This window comes from Magnolia sinica, chromosome 3 (genome assembly GCF_029962835.1).
Source record: "Magnolia sinica isolate HGM2019 chromosome 3, MsV1, whole genome shotgun sequence".
NCBI classification, from domain to species: domain Eukaryota; kingdom Viridiplantae; phylum Streptophyta; class Magnoliopsida; order Magnoliales; family Magnoliaceae; genus Magnolia; species Magnolia sinica.
Window position 1 is genome coordinate 99,619,899 of NC_080575.1, and position 14,913 is coordinate 99,634,811.

General features: G+C 42.1%; 1 non-coding gene across 1 annotated transcript; it reads left to right on the plus strand.

The window, feature by feature from the left end:
• Nucleotides 1-2,193: 2,193 nt before the first annotated feature.
• Nucleotides 2,194-2,300, plus strand: LOC131241734 (small nucleolar RNA R71). The gene has a single exon (XR_009169294.1). It is a non-coding gene; the product is annotated as a small nucleolar RNA R71 (small nucleolar RNA).
• Nucleotides 2,301-14,913: the final 12,613 nt, after the last annotated feature.

The following is a 14,913-nucleotide window of genomic DNA, read 5'->3' on the forward strand; positions in this document are numbered from 1 at the left end:
GTTAAAATAAATGTAGACGGCTCTGCTAGAGGTAACCCAGGTTTTGCTAGTAGAGGTGGTATTTGTAGAGGCCCGAATGGAGAATTCTTCTTTGCTTTTGCTTCTAAGTACGGGGTGGGGTCAAATACCCAGGCAGAGGTTCGTGTCATCCATGACGGGATCCAGTTTGGGTTGTAATGGGGTTTTTCCCATATTATCATTAAGTCCAATTCGATGATGGTTGTAGATATGCTCAATGGGTTGGCGAGGCCCGGTTAAAAATGGAAGATGTGGGTGTATAGGATTCAAGAATTGATGCAAAGAGGTCGGATTGTTTTTAAACATGTTATGAGGGAAAGCAACTCGGCAGCAGATTTTATGGTTCGTCTGGGTAGCGGCTCTCAAAGTTCCAGTTAGTGGGAGAGGAGAGTCGAGCTCCCCCAAGAGGTAAGGTGCTTGATTTTCCTATACAAGGTGGGATGGGGTTCGATTAAGGTTGGGAGGGATGGATGATTTTGTGCAATTTTTTCTCTTCTTTTTTTCCATGATAGGCCCCGGTTATTTTTGTTAGTGGACCTGAATGTAAATTTTGATCAAAAATGAAGAATAGTTCCTTATATATATATATATATATATATATATATATATATATATTATAGATAATATATATATATATATATATATTCCCGAAAGACATACTCATAACTCCATTCATGCAATTAATGATTGTGTTTAAAGTGGCAAGGAATGGGCAACCAAGAATGAAGGGAATTTAAGTGCTCATGTTGTTGATGGGTTCTGTATCCAGGACGATAAACCCTACTGGGTAGTAGAATCTATCAACTTAGACCAACATATCCTCAATTATCCCTCTCGGTACACGAACTGAGTGATCAACAAGTTGTAATGTGGTTAGGGTGGGTTTCAATTCACCCAAACCTAATTGTTTGTAGACCGAGTAGGGAATCAGATTTACGTTTGCTCATAAGTCAAGAAGTGCATGATCAATTCATTAGTTTCCAATTACACAAGGTATGGTTGGGCTACTGGGATCTTTGAATTTCTGTGGCACGTCTTACTTTTGGATGGCACTCACTTTTTCAATTAAAAAGATTTTCTTTAAAATATTTTATCATCTTTTGGTCGTACACAAGTATTTCAGAAATTTGGCATATGAAGGTATTTGTTTAACCGCATCCAGTAGAGGAATATTGACCTTCACTTGTTTCAACATCTCTAGAATGTCCTGAGAGTTAGAGAGAGGTTTTGGTGCAACTAACCGTTGGGGGATTTGGGCAATTGGCTTGCCTTGAAGCTTCAGTTCCAACTCTTGTGGAGTAGTGCTAGGTCTATCATTATTGTCCTCTTCCGAGTCCCTAGGCTTTTCAGCCCTAATCGGAATGGTTTTGTTAATGGTCTTCCCACTCCTAAGAGTGGTGATAGATTTAGCTTGCTTCATTTGGTTTGAAGAGCTCAGGTCGCTAACTTCATATTGTGGTTTTGGATTGGGAAGAGGTTGAGCTAGAAGACTCCCCTTATTCCCAATCGTATTCCTTATGTCAAGCCCTTGTATGACTTTTGTAAGGTCTTGAAAGGCTTGTAGCATCCCCTAATTGAAAAGCTATTGCTTTTGAAGATGTTTTATAACTGGATCCTCTTGAGGTTTTTCTTAATTTGGAATTTGGTTAATGAAACCTTGAGGTGTAACGGTTTGTTCGTTTCTCCAACTGAAATTTGGATGATTTCTCCAACTAGGATTATATGTGTTAGAGATGGGTCCACTAAAAAGTCTTTGGTAATTATTCACGGCATTGGATTGCTCATTCAGCACCTCTTGAAAGGTAGGTATTGTTGGACAAGTTTTAGTTGTGTAAATGTTGCAAGCACAAATGCCACATACAGTTTCCTTAACCTTATCCTTCTTTAATTCCATGGCCTCAAGTTTTCTGGTGAGATTAGCCACTTCAGCATTAATACCATTGTCCTCTTTCAGGAGATACATTTCACCCCTCTTTGGATTGAGTCTGCCTAGACATGGTGTTTGATTTTGGGGAGACGTCCCATGATTGTGTGTTCTCAGCAAGCTTATCAAAGTAGTCCCACACATCATCGACACTTTTATTCATAAATTCCCCGTTACACATTGTCTCAACTAATTGGCGCATGGGAGATGTTAGTCCATCATAGAAAAAGTTCGTGATGCAACACATTTCAAAACCATGTTGTGGGCATAAACTGACAAGATCCTTGAACCCCTCCCAACATTGGAAGAATGTTTCATCTTCCTTTTAGGCGAAGTTCATGATTGACTTTCTAAGGGTGTTCGTCTTATGGTATAAAAAAATTTCTTTATGAACTCCCTTGTCATGTCATTCCATCTACCAATAGATCGAGGACATAGTGAATGCAATCACGTCTTAGCTTTCTCTTTCAAAGAAAAAGGAAAGAGTTTTAGCCTGACCGTACATCGGATACGTTTGGAAAGTATAGAGTGACTATAATCTCGTCAAACTCTTTCAAGTGTAGATACGGATTTTTAGATTCAAGCCCATGAAATTTTAGGAGTTGGATTATCCCTGGTTTGATATCCATATGTCTTGTATTTTTTGGAAAAACCATGCATGAGGGTGTACTCAGCCTCACTGGTTGTAAATAATCTCATAAAGTACGAGGCAGGGGTGCTTAATGCACCTCATTCTCATCCTGAACTTCCTCAGCTGTTGAACTTGTTGATTTATCGGTTGATTTGTAGCCATTACTTTAATTAACTCTAAGGATCTTGAGTGGTTTCGAATCCTGCGATGGATAGATAACCCCTCAACCAATCCTCCTTCACTCAAAAGACGTCAAATGTTATCACGAACCCACTTGGGCATGAAACACTCTCGGCCCTTAAATTCAGATTCTAACCAAAACCTAAAAGAGAGAAAGGAAATAGAAATCTAGAAAGAGAAAGGGAATTAGAAAGAAGTTACCAAATTAGAAGTTCCTAATTAAAATCCTACAAAATAAAACAAAATTAGTTAGTTTTTTTTTTAAAAAAAAAAAGAAAAAATAGCAAGTTTCTAAATCTAAAATTAGAAAGTAAGTTAGTTTCTAAAAACAAAAGAAATCCTAAAATTAGAAAGTATAAAAACCTAATCTTAAAAGTAATTCCAAACTGGCTAATCTTAGAAAAATGCAACCGTTAGTCCCCGACAACGGTGCCAAAAACTTATTCACAACCCCCAGTATAGGGTCGTGATGTAGTAATAATCTCGGTGAGACCGAGGTCAAATCTACAGGGACTAATCTCGTATATTTTCTGAGAGCAACTAGAACTACAACTAGAAGAAGATGAAAACCTAAATCTGGAATAAGTGAGATAATAATTATGAAAAATTAAATGGAAAACTTGTGAAATTCAAAAGTGGGAAACTAGGGTTTTTAAGGATCCACTTGTAGAGATCAGGGACATCTATGCTTGATTCTCTAACACAACTAGAATCAGAGTCCCATCTTTATCCAGTTAGAAGATATCTCACTAAAAATAAAATCTGAACTTCCTTTAATCTAGATCTCAATGGATGAAAGATATGAGAACTATAAGAGATTCCATCACAAAACCATGCCCATGGGACAAAGCAAACAATACAATTTACCAATCCACAATCAATCTAAGGGAATTGTGAGAGTTAGAGAGGGTTCCATCATCCAGCCATACCCAGGGGACGATGGTGAACAACAGAATTTCCTAAATTCACAATCTCCATAATGAAAAGAACATACTCAAAGCTATCGCAAATCCATTGTAATTTAAGTCACAACAAATAATTAAAAACTACAAGTATTCCTTATAATCAAACTAGAATCAAAGAGAGTTCAATATAAATATGAATCAAAGTAATAGAAAACATCCCTTCACGCTACAAGCTTTACCTGTTAGCCCTAGCTAAGAGGTTTAGCCAACCATAGACATGATTGAACTAGAATCTCTTAAGAAAAAAAAAACATAAACAAAACTAACTAAGAAAAGGGGAGAAAAACTACTGATGATGGCCTCTCCACGCTTCTACTCCCTGTTTTCTGGTGCGTCAGCTAGAAAAAGGGCGACCTACTCTCTCTCTCTCTCTCTCTCTCTCTCTCTCTCTCTCTCTCTCTCCTACTCACCACCTCCCCTAAGTCAGATGTAGGGAGTTTATTTATAGAGAGCAGATTTTCTAGATATGTCCTACGCAAGGCAATTTACGCACACAACAAAGGATCGGACGAACTCTTTGCGCGTTCTGTTTCTGTGCATGGTTGATCGGAGACAACGTGCAGCCCAATGTTCTCCTTCCAATCACTTCTGCCGGCGTGGAAGTTGTTGAGCCTCATGTTGCTAGCATTTGGATGGTCTAATCATGGCCATGATCCGGACCTTGATCACTTAGTAGCCTGCGGTTTTTCGGGCTGTGTCTGCAATTCCCGTTTGCACTCTCTATGAAATTTCTTGGCTCTGTAATGGTTGGTGGGCCCATGATCGCTGCAAGCGGGGAAATCCATTCTGTCCATTGAATTTCTCTCATTATTCTGGGCTAGGACAACATGGTATAGTTTGGATTCGATGTGGCCCTCAGAATTCTTCTTGGCACCATCCATCTTGCGTCTAATTCTCCATGTACATGTAATGTCTAAGGAAATCGAGTGGCGGATTAGGATACAGTGGGTTTGGCCTCCTAGTTTCAACGAACGGTTTGGATCATTAAATTAGATGATGATGGTGGGCCACAAACCATCAGCTGACGTTCGTCCGGTGTTGGCAGAAGAATGAGTTTTGAATTCCTATTTTTTTAGCAGCAATTGTCGGGTCAAACTGTGTTTGACCTGACTTCCGATTTGGTGTAATGCTAGTGCACGTGTATTGTGCACCAGCACCTGCAAGTGGGGCCCACTTTTGATGTTTCTTTGAGAATCTACACAGCCCATTCATTTCTCCATCTAATTTAAGTAGTTGAGTGCAAAATTTGAAGCATATCTAGAGATCAAGTGGCCCAAAATTAATGGTTGATCTATCCACTGGCTTTAGCGATTCTTGAGCATTAAATCCATACTTTTAGCATCCTTTTCAATCCAAGCTCTTGAATTCACCTTGCAACACAAACATGATTAAGATAGACCATTAAGCATTATCAGGTTCATAAAACCAAGTAATAAACGGGGTTTAATATACAATATTTGACCCTCTACATCACACGTGCTTCAACATATTCTTAATATTTTTGGTTCCTTCTTTTTTATAATAATTTGAGATTTTCATTGAGCATGACACTTGATATGCAGGTACTCCAGAAGTTTACACATGTTATGTATTAACTCAAAGTGGACAGACTAAATTGTGGAACCTATATTGTAAGACCCGTATCATAGTCCGTACCATTCCGTAGGTTTCCGCGATCCTCCTAGTTGAATTCCGACAACCCTTGACCCATATTTAACGTTTGCACGTTATCCTAAGCCGAGTCCTGCATACCAACGTTGGCTCGATTCGAAACTTGTATCTTAGCGACCGCGCCATTGCCGCGATTTTAACGTCGTGACTTGCGCACCGAACCGATACCCAGGTCAGAAGATGTGGGCCTGCATTCATTCTGAAGAAACGCCGTGTGTTGCGAATTTCGAGAGAATCTCTACAACATGTCCCATCAATCAATCATTATCAAGTACAAGCCATACCCCAAGTACAACAACCCATCCCTCATTTTCCATAAGTCAACTCTCTCTCTCTCCCCTCACCATTCCTCTATTATAAATTTTCAACCCAACCCATACCTCACCTTACAACAACCACTCCACCCATCCATATCATCCCATTCTCTCTCTCTCTCTCTCTCTCTCTCTCTCTCATTTCTCAAACCTCCCAAGCACCACACGTCCTCTTCCCCAAAGCCAAGTGTGGCCCACTTTCCCTACCCTCTCATCTCTCATCCTCACCATCCAAACTCCATCAACCTCCATCAAAGTTGAAGGCAAGAGGTATACAAGCCTAAGGGAGCAAGAAGGAGGCCAATAGGTGGGTGATCGACCACTGAATTCCATCTTTAGGTCCTACTTATTGTGGGACCCACTTGATGTATGCATCATATTTGGGAAGGCCCAATAGTGGAGGGGTCCCTCCCCTTCATGTATATTTTTCTCTCTCTTTATATGATGATGATGATGAAGGGGTGTGTGGCCCATCTAATGTGTGTGTGTCCCACCATGGAGTATATATTTTTAATCCATTTACCTTCATGTGGGACCCGTCATTTGGATGTGTTGGATCTACACCATCCAGCCCATTAGTGGGCCTGGACGGAAGGAAAAGCACAAGTATCAGGTGTCCAAACAGGTGGGCCATGTACATGTGGGACCCACCATGATGCTTATGTTATATCCATGCCGTCCAGCATCCCTGGACGCTGGACGTGAATGCCGGCTAACATGGAGTGCATGTACTGACATGGGTGCAACTAATAGTGAAGTATGAACTGACGTTGGGGTGTACTGAGCTTGGGGTGGGCCACTCATGTAGGCCTCACCTTGAGTATGTATATAATCCATGCTGTCTATCCTGTTCCCCAACCCATTTTAGGCATTGAGCCGAAAAATGAGGCCAATTGATAATCAAGCAGGTCATACCATAGGAAATAATAGTGTTTGCCGTTAAAACCTGCCTGGATATTTTTACTTGCCAAAACATGCTGCATATTGGGCTTAATTAGACGGTCTTGAGCCATGAAATCCAATGGGTAGAGTGGATCCATCTGATGCGGGTCCCACCTAGGGAAAACCGTAGAAAAACTCATTTTTTTAAAAAATACAAAATAAGCAGCTGACGCTGCTGCTGCTGCCATCCGGAGGATGGCGTAACAGCTTCCTTTGCCTGGTGGACGGTGGCCAGGGACTCACGGCCCCAACTGTGGGCCCCACCGTGATGTGTGTTAACATCAACACCTTGCATTTGGTGGGTCCTCCTTAAGGCAGCGTGCCACCCAAAAATCAACCATGTAAGTGACTCAGGTGGCCCACGCTACAGGAACAGTTGGATTAAACGTCTACCTTTAAAACCCTTTTTTTGGGGTTGATACAGAAGTTTTGTTTCACTATGAAATTTGTTTTTCCTCTTCTTCAGGGTACGTGTGACCCTATCAACAGATTGGATGATAGATAAACATTATAGTGGGCCCCAGGTCTGTATGACCTTATCAGCAGGTTGGGTGGAAAATAAACATTTCGGTGGGCCCCAAGGTCTGTATGACCTTATCCACAGGTTAGGTGGAAAATAAACATTATGGTGGGCCCCACATGGGACCCACTGATGTATGTATGTGTGGTAATCCACACCTTCCATTAGTGTGTACCCCACCATGAGTTATGTAATTCATCTATGTCGTCCATGGGACCCACCAAGATGCATGTATTTCATCCAAACCGTCCAACCATTTTGAAGATTATTTTAAGGCCTGTGATGGAATAAAAAAATTATATATATATATATATATATATATATATATATATATATATATAAAAGACAGATCTAGGATCAGGTGGACCACATTATAGAAAACAGTGGGTTTGAATGTCCACCATTAAACCCTTGGGAATTCTAATGGTGGAAATCCTTATCACCACTTGTATTTGAGTGTGGCCCATTTGATATATATGTGGTCCATGTGGTGTGGCCCACTTACCATATTTATGGCCCATTGTTGAGGCCCACCTTGATTTGTATGAGGCCCGTTGTTAAGGCCGCCTTAATAGATATGAGGCCCATGTTATAAGGCCCATTGTGATGTATGCAAGGCCCATGTGACTAGGCCCAACTTGATATATTTGTGGCCCGCCCACTGAGGCCCACTTTGATATATATGAGACCCATGATATGAGGCCCATTTGACATATTAGAGGCCCATGGGTTAAGGCCCAATGGGATGTATATAAGGCCCATTGTAATGTGTTTCCATTGTGGTTTATGTTATGATCTCGATGGCGGGCTACGCCTTGGGAGCAATGATGGTTTAACATCCACATTGTATGGATAATGTTGGTTAAATGTCCACATTATCACTCTCCCTAGGGCCCATTGATAAGCCCATACTTGTAATGTGTAGGCTATCGAGGCTCATCTTCGTTATGAACAGAGCCCAACACCACATAACTTGTTTAGTATAAATTCATAATTAATGCTCATACGCATCATATATATGCTTGATATGAGGAGTGACTGGTCATAGCATATGCCTTCGGGCAGATTGTTTATGGGCTCCCTGATAGGCGGAGTTGCCCTTCATGAGCACGTGGTACGCGCATAACTGTTGCATGACTGGTAGTGTGATTCATGCACTTCACATTTGTATGACATGATTACTATATGCCCTAGCGACATCAGGGTTATAACCTCCACAGACACATCGTGGATGGCAGGATCGGATACCGAAAATATTATTACTAAGCATCGGGGGGCCATAGATATCCCTAAGTGAAAATTTCTAAACTCGATGGTACCAGAGGATGACTCCAACATCGAGACTAAGTGGATATATGAGTGCACGAGGGCCGGATACCAAGACGCCGCGTCTCCCACTGTGTCGCGATCGGTTAGAAAGGGGTGTGGCCTTACTCACCCGAGAGTAGGGGCAATACTAGGCTGAGTTTGACCAGCTCATGAATGGATCCGCTATCGAAGTGCCGGATAGGTATTGGCAGACTATTGGCTAAGTGGATAGTGAGGTTTCTTACGCTCACTTGGACTGTGCGGCTAGGAGAGCGGCAGTGCCATTTAGAGTGTACTAAACCCCGGTGATTATCCAGAATGAGACTGTACTGATATATGATGAGGATTGGCATGCTTGAACTGCATCTCGCATTACATGGTCTTGACATGGCCGATAGCATTCATATCTTGCACCGCATAGCCTTGGTATGACTGATTGCATTCATATACTCATCAACATGATTCCGCATTTCTCTGACCTTGCATTCTGAGAACGCTTATATTGTGCACACACTTACACCACCCTCTAAGCTTTCTATAATCTTATGCACGATTGATGCGTGTAGGTGACGCCAGGACGCAGCCGTAACCTTGTCGCAGTTGGAGTGTGCAGCCGAGCTTTTAGAGTTTTTGTTATTATCATTATCTTGTATTTCCCTTCATACGCACTGTATTCAAAGTTTTTTATCATAGTGGATTTTGTGATAGTGTTCTTGTGGTTATTGTTCGTGGGTTATGCTTATGGTTATGCTTATACTGAATCAAAATCATGCTTAAAATCCTCCTTGTAGGATCCCAGGATTGGAACCTGGTGTATAGATGCCGGGAGCCGAGAATGGGGTACTACGGAGGCTGTCGGCGTCGGATTCGGTGATCGAAAATTTTGTGAGCCCGGTTTTGCGAGTTTGGGGCATGACATATATAGTAGGTCCCACATGATAGAAAGATTCAATCTCATAGATGTGCACTAGGCTGGTACGTAAGGTGACGTGTATATACATGTGGGTGTAGAAAAGCTCTGTCCCAATTTACTTAGAGAGAGTTATTTGATACTTTGGTAGAGCGTGACATGTGGTATGCAGGCATTCTGAAAGTTTACACACTATATACATTAACTCAAACTAAAAGAGCTAAATTGTGGAACCTATGTAGTAGGTCCCACATGATGGAAATATTCCATCTCATAGATATGTGTCATTTTGTCACTTTAAGTGGCATGTATTGAAATGCCCCGATTTTCGAGACCCAAGTATATAACTTATTTCCTGAAACCCCAAGAGTTAGCAGATCATTATGTGGTAATCAATATAAATCAAAGTGCAATTAACGAAAATCAAGCATAGTATAAACGTAATCAAAATTAGAATAATATCCTGGACCACTCAGCTAGGGCTCAAATACAAAACTTCAAGTTTCAAAATATTATAAAATAAACATAACTAACTAATCTACTAATTTAGCCCAAAGTAAGCAGTCGCTTCCTAGTTCGGCTCATCCTCATACGACTCTTCCTCCGCTGCGCCTGTAGCAGTCCCGAGATCCACTACATAGTCGTCCATCCCTGCACTTATATCCTCTGTATGGTTGAACATTGATGAATGAGTAGCCAGCTCAGTGTGATTTTTCCTCAAGATTACACACCACCGCCCTAAACAAGATATAGCATAAAAACATCCAGGTAAATAAAATATAGTAAATGCAGTCTTATTATATGCATGGATGCGTGAATACATCATCAACTCGGGGATGCTCATCCGTTCGAAAGTTGGGCTCGTCACCCATACAAAGGTTGGCCATTAGTGAAGCACATCATGTGCATACATCACGTACTGCATAACAATTACCTATCATACATCACGTATGTAAATCGATAGACGATGGTTTGTGCCATGTATGCATGATTAGCTAAGTCATTATTAGTCCAATTACAATCAGCCGGTTTAAATAAGCTCAAGGTCACTATGGGGGCTTGTCACCCAACGTAGGCCAAAAGCTCGACCATAATGTCCCATGACCATCATCCTCAGCACATGAGTCTACCGCCTTAAGGTGTGTATAGAACCCATCAACACGTGGCCAATCAACTCTCTATATATAGGAACTACCATTGTATGTTGACTAGAAATGAAGTATTGAAAACATTAAATGCAATGACTAAAGTGAGACGGTATATATGATTCAATTGCGAGTAACTAACAGTAATAGCAAATTTAAAAGGGTCATTCCATAACCAGGTAGGTGGAATCACTCCATAGATGGTAATTAAACCCCATAAATCAACTGCCACTAACCATAACCTCCACATTGAGGGTCTACTCTCATCACAACTAGTCCAATTACACCTTAAGTACGGACTCTCCTTAGGTAGGGGTTTTCGTAGAGAGATTTCAATAGTATGTGTTTTGCAACCAATACAATAATATGAGGGTATGGCATGAAAGTTCCGACATGATTCAATAACCAAAGTAGAATACATGTACACATATAATGCAAGAGTCACATAACCATAATTTATACTCAAGGAAGCTAAACATGTAGTTCGTATGTTAAGTAACTAGTCATATAGCTTAGACAAGTCTAACACATATGCTCAAGCAAACTAATCAAGTGTTTTAATAAATCCAGGGCATGCTTTTAAATTAAGCGAATCAAGTGTCCAATTAATTCCAGGACATTTGATTAAGTAAACTAATCAAGTATCCTACTAAGTGCTAAATAAACTAATCAGATGGTTTAATCATTTCTAAGATGTGTGAATAGTTAACTAATCAAATATTCTAATTAATTCTAATCAATTCTACGACATGAGTTAAACTATCCAAGTGTTCAATTTTAAAACATAAGTTTAAGTAACTAACTAAGTATCAGACCACCTATAAGGCATAAGTTCAAATAGCTAACCGAATGATTTACCATTTCTGGGTTATCATTCGTGGTTACCATAAAGGCTAACCTTAGCCTAACTTAGGAATGGAAAGTCCAAGGGGAAGAAAATCATCACCTTATAGAGTCATATAACCGTTCTTGATCTGCGTCCCTATGTAAACCTTGTGGCCCAAATTATGTAAATGACCTCCTAAGGTTATAGATAAATATTCCCAAGGTTAATGCATTGAAGTGGTGTGGGTTTGAAGGTTCCCATAAATAAGGGCTATTTGGGCCTGTTTTAAGGTGACCAAGCCCAATAGACTTATGTCCAACAAGTGCCCAAGTCGGGGCCCAAAATCATCCTTTGCTAAGGGCCGAACTAGGCCCAGTTATTAGGTCTAATATAAGCCCAAATATCCGAGCCGAATTGGGCCGTTTCTAGCCCAGCTATGTGATCTAATCATGGCCCAGATTGTGGCTCAAAACTGGGCCTAGTTCGGCCCATAGTGATCTAAGGTGAGGCTCACCGTTATGTGGTGTGGCCCCTTCTAAAATGTACAGGGCCCACTACCCTTATGTGGTGGGGCCCACTGAGCTATAAACTCAAGTGCGGCCCACCCTTTTTAATGTGGTGTGACCAACCTATTTTACAGGGTGCGGCTGACCTACATTTTAAGGTGAGGCCCACTGTTATGTATAGTGCGGCCCACATTGACTTAGGGCCCACAAAGTCTAATTTCGACCCATTACTAGGCTGAAACTGGGTTTGATCTCAGCCCAGTTTGCTGCCCACGCAAGGCCCAGCTGTAAGGCCTGTATTTTAACTCAAATAAGGGCCTGTTTAAGGCCTGATTCTAGTTCAAATCAAGGCCCAGTTGTGGCCTGATTTCACCTCAGTTCCTGGCCCAACTGGAGGCTAATTTCAACTCATATCTCAATCATTACATGGCCTAATTCCGGCGCGATTCATGGCCCACTGAAGGCTTGTTTTTCACAGCCTGTCTGGAGGCCGCTTTCAGCCCGACCGATGAACGCTTTCAGCGGCTAGTTTCATCCCACAATCCAGCTCTCGCACAGCCTGATGAAGGCCTGGTTTTCGGCCTTGTTCACAGTCTGCTGTAAGGCCTGTTAACAGGCTATTTCCTACTCGAATCAAGGCCCGATGAAGGCTTGATTCTGACCTTCTATACGGCCTGATAAATTCCAGATCTTGGCCCTGTCCGAGGGTGGTTTCAGTCCATCTTTCTGTACTGGCTTTAGCCCAAAATGTGGAAGCCATTTTCAGCTCATTGCATGGCCAGATCTCGGCCTGCTTTCAGCTTAATGAAGGATCTTTTTTTTTCAGGCTGTTGTAAGGCCTTACGAAGGTGGAAGGGTAAGGAGTTACCTACCTTGATTCAGGCATGGCCTGAACTCGGTCAAGTTCGATTCGGAGCGGTGCATCACACACTCTCCTGACCTCACTTCTCTCTCTCTCTCTCTCTCTCTCTCTCTCTCTCTCTCTCTCTCCCTACTTCTTTCTCGTTTCTTTCTCCCTACTATGGTGCTACAAGTCTGCACTAACCCAACTCGATCCAATCTTGTGAGGGCTGAGTTGGTGCAGTGCAGCACTAAGTCCACTTGGTTGCACCCGGCTACACTCTCTTCACTCTCTCCTTCTCTCTCTTTTCTTCTCTCTCTCTCTCTGGTGAGAATCCTAAGAGCAACAGTAACCTATTTATAGGCATGAGAGAGCTCCAATGGTTAGGAAGAAAACGACTCTTGTAAGGGCCATCTTTGAAAAACAGCTATGCATGGGGTCCATTTGATCCTGAGGATGGATTCCCACTGCAATGGCCCACCGAGAAAGTACAATTTTAGCCCTAGTAGGGCCCATCTCGTGATCATGTGTCAGGTGGTTTGATGGAGAAGATGAGTGGTCATTAATGGCATATCACTCTCTAATGTATTTCGTTATGATCTGGTCCATTTAAGCGGACCAGATGGGACTATAATCACTGTGGGGCCCACTTTTTGGACCTCAAATGTGAGTTTCAATCCATCTCACGAGATATTCCCTATCTCATCACTTTCTCAAGAGATGGAGTGTTTTCTCTCCATCAACTCGTACCACCTTAAAGGAAAGGCTAGGATCACTCCACGTGGCCCAGGTAACAACTAGAAATGTGCTAGCATCCACTTCTCGAAAAGGAAAGACTCCTTTTTGCTTTTCCTTTGCTCGACTGTTTTTGGCAACGAGAGGACGTTCTCTCACATGGGCAAGTGGACAGCTAGAATTTTCGGGCCAAATCGACCCTGGATCACTCGTGTGAGCACACGTTAGCCCACCATCAGGTGATCTTGGCCACTCATATAGTTTTGATCAGCTCCGACCCCAAATCCATGTCCTTTTGCATGGGTTCAAAAGTTTATAAGGTTTTGATCAGATGGGCCCCACAAACCTGATGAACGGCTCGGGTCGTCCAGGTAGTGGACAGGGTGGGCCACCTTAAGAGCTGTCGTCCGTCAGTTTTAAAAGGATGTTTTGGCAAGAGAAATCCACCTTTTTGCAAGAAGGCTCAGTCAAAGTCGGTTTGACCAGCTTGGCTTGTCCAGTGCACGTCGTGCACAGGTACACGGGGTGCACTCACACTCCGTGTGGGGTCCACTGTGATGTTCGTGACATATCCACTCTGTCCATTCACCTTGTGAGTCCCACCCAGGGGGCCTGGCCTAGCTTGGGGCGGGATTGAGGCCCAGGTGGGCTGTATCACGCGTTCCAGGCCATTTTACGCCATGATACCTTGACCCAATGGCTGAATCAGTTTGACAATTGATTTTAGTAGTCAAATGTGGATTTGAGATGCAGTGGGTGCTTGGTTGGTTATCCACCAGCCCTCGAAGGTCGATTACTAGTGCATCATTCGAATAGCCCTTAATATGATGATTCACATACTGTTTCAACTTGGAGTGTTTAGTCAAGCTTACCCTAATGGCTATTGTAGGCTTTGACCCAGCTCCCAGGGCTCCTGATGGATGACTTCAATGATGGCTGAAAGCCCATCCTACATACGTTGAGTTCAAGTTGTCTGTTAACTGTTCCTGGGTCTTATTGATGTAGGTTTGAACGGTGACACCCGTGTACCAGAGGTGCTGGGTGTTACATGTACATACATGTGAGTTTGGAAAAGCTCTATCAAATTACTTGATACTTTGGCCGACTATTTTTTTTTTAAAGAAAAACTCATATGCATTCATCATTGGCAAAATTTACATAGCAATGGACATTCGGGCTTCCTCATGAAAAAAGGACCTAGGAGAAGCCTATCATAATGATGCAGATAAAAGGGATCGAAGGGACTAAAAGAAAAACAAGAAGGGAAATAAAGAAAGATGGGGCCTATCTCCCTAAGACCTGCGCAGAACTGACTGAGCCAATTCTAATTACTCCCAAGCCCACTTTATTGAGGAAATGACTACCTCTAACATGGCTTAGAAGAAGAGAAATCTGGCGAACCATAGAAGAGGCTTGGGTATCACTGCCCATACAAGCCATACCATCTGCAATCCTGTTCCCTTCTCTAAAGATGTGA